Source organism: Nycticebus coucang, chromosome 1 (assembly GCF_027406575.1).
Source record: "Nycticebus coucang isolate mNycCou1 chromosome 1, mNycCou1.pri, whole genome shotgun sequence".
NCBI classification, from domain to species: Eukaryota; Metazoa; Chordata; class Mammalia; order Primates; family Lorisidae; genus Nycticebus; species Nycticebus coucang.
The window spans coordinates 69114503-69120912 of NC_069780.1; positions in this window are offsets into that span (position 1 = coordinate 69114503).

Here is a 6410-nt window from a genome sequence, read left to right on the forward strand (position 1 = left end):
CCTTTATAGGAAGCTTGAGCTTTGAATTAAGTGACTATTCATCTTAACCAGGCTATTATATAAGATACTGGGTAGCTTTAGTTGACAAGCACAAGGTATTTACCAAAATCCACCATTAATCACAATAAAGGGAGAAGTTGAGTTCAGATGTAGGAAACAGCCAGACACCGTGGCTCACACCTATAACACCAGCAATTTGGGAGACTGAGGTGGGAGCATGGCTTGAGCCCAGGAATTAGAGACCAGCTGGGCAACACAACAGGACTCCATCTCTTAAAAAATAATTAATTAATTAATTTAATTTAATAAGTTTTTTTAAAAAGAGCAGATACATGAAATAAAGCTCCAATGTTTATACACCCTTATTTGCAACCATTAAATTTAAATTCTCTGACATAACAAACGTAGCTTTCTAACTTCTAGTTTACATACTACAAGCAGCTGGTAATTTCCTCACAGCATTTCACACCACAACAACCCTGGTAGGTAAAGACTATTATTTTTGCCATTGTACAGATGAGGAAATCGAGGTAAAGACAGGACAAATAACTTAGCCAAGGTCATAAACCAGTGAGTAAAAGCTGGCATTTGAAACCAGGCAGTGGGCTCACAATCACTTCACTCCTCTGCTTTGGAAACGTTTCCTCTTCTCGCCCTTGCGGCTTCTAAGAACTCCTTTCTGGGGAGGTTCCCCACCTCTTCTAGGGCTACTTTTGTCTGGCTTTTTCTTCCGCTCTCTGCCTTTACCTTTGCTTTTCCAGCCTAGATAAGCCCCGTCAGCCAATGAAGACAACACTTCCGTAAGCGAACCAGCCAATCACGGTCCACTTACTGTTTTCTTCCAGCCTGGGTCTTCTCAGCTGTGCGCTCTTGCTCTGAGATCTTTGGTCACAGTGGAACAGCTGCCTTCACAGCTGTTCCAAACAGCTGAGCCAGCTAAACATCTAGGCACTCCTTTTCCCATAGGTTTGACTTAAAAAGGCATCCAAATGTGTAGATAGATAACAGTAAGCAGGGTTATGGATGTGCCCGCGCTGGTGGGCTTGCTGCAGGCTCCTCCTTTTCGGTAGACCTCTGTGTAGGTCTGCAGCGCTGCACAGGTGGCTCTAAGGCCCTCGCTGTGATCGTGTGGACACCTGGAGCTAAAACTGTTTTGCCTCACTGATTACAAGGATCCAGAACGGTGCTATTTTGCATATTTGTCTTATTTGTTGTAATTTATAAAGACGCCGTAGATTGTGACTTGATATTTTGGGACCTGTGATCTTACGTTTCTGTACGTAGTAATGCCAAGTGGGAATGGATGACTTACATACATCCTGGGCCTTGTCCTTAAATTGTCTTTCATGCCCCAGTCATCTGTAAATAACAACAACAAAAATAAATAAATAAATAATTAAAGTTGAACCTCTGAGAAAAAAATGAAGCCCAAATTTGGATGGTTTAAAATAAGTACTCTCTATGGAAATAAAAGATTTTCCTGAATTATATGAATAATTCTAGAAGCACTTTTTCTCTAACAGTTTAGCTTCAGAGGAGTACACTATAGACTGAAAATTCTTAAGAGCATTATCTCATTCTTATATTTTAAAAAAAGAAATAAAATCCTCTATTTGTATCCAGAGTCTAAGGAAAGGACACTATTCATTATGGTTACTGTACTTACAGATGGCTACTGAGGAAATATTTGTTTTCCACAGAAGCAAATTTGGTGCCTATGTAAATGGCTAATGTTTTTCTGCGTATAAAAGTGCTTTAAAAGCTGGATATTTGTAAGTTCATTTTATGCCTTAATTTTGTGACAAGGTAATTTAAAAGAATCATTCTATTAAATATAGGTAACTAAAATATTAATTAATATTTCTATGTTCTCTGAAGTGGTTTTTAATCCTTACTTCAGCATTATGATTTTTATTACCAATAAAAATTAAATGTGCACATTAAATATCTAACATAATTATGATTTAAAAACAATATTAAATGTTTATTATCATATACTAAAGTCAACCAAAAATCAAAAGAGTTTGAATAGTTAAAAACAGACATAAGGGCAATATTTGTTTCCCCTTGATATGTGGAATCCATGGCAACTAACTTAAAATATCTTGGAAGGAAAAGACCACATTTCATGAGTCTTTTTTAGTAAAATCCCAATAAACCCCAGACCAGGAAAAAGATGTGAGAGGAGAGAGAAAACTGGGATTTATGAGCATCCTGATCATAGAGGAAACCAGGGAGTGGTGGAGATCACCCAAAGAGAGACATAGACTGACACAGAGGGAGAAAGAGAGCAGAATCCTGGGATACCAATGTTTGAAAGACAGGAAGAAGAGAAGGGTAGGAGTCCCTGAAACAGACTGATAAGAGTTTGCAAAGCCATATAAAGGACTCCAAGAGAGAATGATATCATTAGGGAGTGAAAGTGGCTGACAAAACAGTGACAAGGACACAGGATGAGTGAGGAGGATTTTCAAAGTGTCTAAAAAAGAGAGCAGGCAGGGTGTGTGCCTGCATGACATACACATGCAGGGCTTGACAGTGTTGTGCTCTAGCTCTGTGCTTGTATTTGTTGAGCAATTAGCATAGGGAGAGACAATTGGCCTAGGATGGAAACTCTTCCATGAGAGCCAGATGGTGCCAACATGTCAAGGAGAGGGGTCTGTTGTTGAGTGGGCTATTTAAACAAATTCCCAAGAGTTGTCACTGTGTTGATGGAGGTGGCTCATGCTGTCACACTTGGGTCAATGTAGAGAGGAAGAATAGGTAATAGCTGAGAGCACTGTGTGGAGTCAGAGCCCCTAGGTTCATATTCTGACACATTTACTCACTCACTTGGGCAAGAGAGTGCCATCTGCACAGGGAAGTTATAAAAGCTCCTGCCTGTAACAATTACAACTTAATAGAGACAATGTAGTGCCTGAAACCCAGGAGGTGCTCAATTGACATTAGCTACCATTATGAATAAAGTGTGATACACCACTCTTCACACTGTGTGTCAGATAAATTAATTTGTATGGCTTGAGGTCTGATTTTTCATGTGTAAGGAGAATGTCTATTCCTCACCAGTTGATCAGTACCAAGGACGTCGCGTTGCTATTTAATACACACATCATGACTTAATTCTGGAGCACTGGGATCTCTCGGTGCTCTTCTGCAGGCCCAGGGGTAGGTTTTCCAGCTTCCTAGTCAAGTCTCATGGTGCCAGCATTGCTGTCAGGAGCCTCCTCTGGGGACTGCCCTGCTAGGCACCCAAAGCCTCAACTAAAATGGCTGTTGCCACCACTTTGGGGAAGGGGTAGGGCTACCCATCCCATCTTATGCAGTCAGGAAATGGGAACTTCCTTTCCTTCTCCACAGCACAGCTCATGTTAGGCTTCACAGAGAGTGTGTAGATAACCGAAAGTTAATACAGACCAAAAGTATCACTTATGTCCTGATGCAACTACCTTCAAGGGTCCAGGAAGCCACCTGTGTTCAGACTCTCTTTCAAGATTTCACCTGTCTCCATGTGATGGGGGCACTTTGTGTGTCTGAACTGTGGAATACAGGCCTGACATGCACAACAGTACCCCAAGCATGAAAAAGGATGCTCTTTACTGACCCTCCCCTGGCCCTTGCTTGGGGGCCAGAAAGCGTAGAGTAGTATCCTCTGCCAACCTTTGTAAGTAGCCCTTCCCTCTACCTTTCCTCACGAGACTAGTTATCATGCTGACTTCTTCACCCCATTTCCAGGGACTCATGCACCTCTGCCTGCTCAAGTGGTCACTCTGACTTATCTCTTTAGTCCCCATGAGTGTCCCCAATCCTCTGAGGAAAGGGCCATCTCCACAAAACCAAGACAAAATGGAAGATACTTTCATTTTTTGAGTATGTAAGAAAATCCTCAAGAACACTTATCTTTAAATGTAGGCACAACAAAGGGCTCACCTACATCTTGAACTTTACCTAACAAAGGCAAACAACATAGCCTAGTCATTTGTACCCTCGTACCCTGAAATAAAATAAAATAAGATAGATACAAGTTGGAACATCCCCTGCAGACTAGTATAAAAGTTGAGGATCCGGTGCGTCTTTGGGCAGCCCATCCAGCAGGTCGCATTCCTATTGAAACACATAGAACAAAAGGATAGAATTCACAGAAAATATGATTGGCTCCAAAGAAAACTCAAAGGAATCTCTAGATGAATTAAGATATTTCAGAAGTGGGAGGTGTAGCAAGATGGCGGCCGAGTAACAGCTTCCTTGCATGTGGGCACCGTGAGTCTGGGGATATAGGACTCCAGGCATCTCTGGCTGGTGGGATCTGCCTATCATCGCCCCTGTGACGATACAGGGAGTCAGCAAGAGACTTCTGGACCCCAAGAGGAGGACTAAAACAGTGGAAAAACGGCAAGTGGTCGCGTGTGTTCAATCCGTCTAAACCCACCTGCAACTATAAGTTCAGTAGCAGCGAGACTGCAAACCAGAAAGGCCTTACCTGTGAACTGTTTTGGTCTCTTTGGACTTGGCACTCAGTTGAACTGCCTTGGGAAGAGCCTGAGCGGGAGTGTGGAGAATTTTGGCCATTGTCTAGGGCCCCAGTCTGAGCCGCTGAGCCAGATGGAGCTAATAGTGTTTGGCTGTGGGTCACAGGGAGCCATTGTGAGCGATCTGCCCTGGCAAGCTCCGCCCTCAGGGTCCCAGAACTAGAATCGGGTGGGAGCTGGTAACCCAGCGACCAAGTAGCCTAAGGGTGGGGTCTGAGCCACCTTGCAGCCCTAACCCTCAGGGGCAGAGTGAGACCAGTTTTGGCGCACTGGGTAAGTGGATAGCCACTTCAGCAGTGATTCCAGCGACAAGTACTTTCCTGGCAAAGCTTCTGCTCAGCAAGTTTACAACTTCAAAATGCCTTTTAAGTGGGCTGAAGAGAGATTTAGGGTGTCTACCTGCTGGGGTTTGAGAAATCAGCAGCCTCCAGTTGTATCAGAACTGTGATTAATATCTCATACCCCAGAAGACCACGTGTTCCCAGACAATATTCAATAACATATACATACTGCTTAGTTTTGGGTTGTGTTTTTTTTTTTTTTTTTGGTTTGGTTGGGGTTTTTTTTGTTTATTTTGATGTTGTTGATATTGTTTTGTTTTTAATTTCAACCTTTTCCATACAGATCCTTTTTCTTTCTCAATTTTTCTAGTTTAATTATAATTTCCCATTGCTGCGTTTTTCAATAACTAGAACTTCATTTTTGCTAGTGTTTCTACCGCTATTATTTGGTTTTTCACCCAATTTTATCCCGTAAAGTTTCTGTTTGCTTGTTTTGGTTTGATTTATAGCATTTTTGTCTTTCCTCTCTACTTGGTGGACGTGGGGTACTGTGTGTGATCAGGTTAGCAAAGAACTGCTGACCTCAAGGGAACCACCCAACTGGGCACCCCCAGAAGGTGGTTTTTTTTTTAAGGTTGTGTCAAAGTACCCTGCTGCACACCTATATTGCTCTGTCTCCCTCTTTCTGTGCCTCTCTTCTTTTTGTCACTATTCCTTTTACCCACCTCCTCTCCTTTCTCTATTTCTCTTTGTTTTTCTTATCACTCGGTCCTCCTTTCTTTCATCCCTTTTTTGCTCTTCAACCTTCTCACTCTTCTGGTCCTGTAACCCTTAGTCCACAGGCATGAGAATTTAAAGAGCAAGAAGAAGTGAAAGGAAAATTAGGGCAGGGAAACAGATAAAAGAAATCACTCATGAGGAAGAATCAGCAGAAAACTCCAGGCAACATGAAGAACCACTTCAGAACAACCCCGCAAAGGGACCATTTGGTAGCTACTGCAGAGGATTCCACCTATGAAGAAATGTTAGGAATGACAGAAAGGGAATTTAGAATACACATGTTGAAAACAATGAAAGAAATGATGGAAACAATGAAGGAAACTGTTAATAAAGTGGAAAATGACCAAAAGGAAATCCAAAAACAGAATCAAATAAGAGATGAATGATATGAAGAATATAAAAAGGATATAGCAGAGCTGAAGGGACTGAAACAGTCAATTAGGGAACTGAAAGATGTAATGGAAAGCATCAGCAACAGGTTAGACCATGCAGAAGAAAGAATTTCAGAGGTAGAAGACAAAGTTCTTGAGATAATTCAGATAGTAAAAGGCAGAAAAGAAGAGAGAGAAAGCAGAACGTTCACTGTCAGAATTATGGGACTTTATGAAGCATTCCAACATACGAGTTATAGGAATTCCAGAAGGGGAAGAAGAATGCCCCAGAGGAATGGAAGCCATACTAGAGAATATTATAAAAGAAAATTTCCCAAATATCACCAAAGATTCTGACACACTGCTTTCAGAGGGATATTGGACCCCAGGTCGCCTCAACTCTAACCGAGCTTCTACAAGAGACATTGTGATGAACCTGTCCAAAGTCAAGA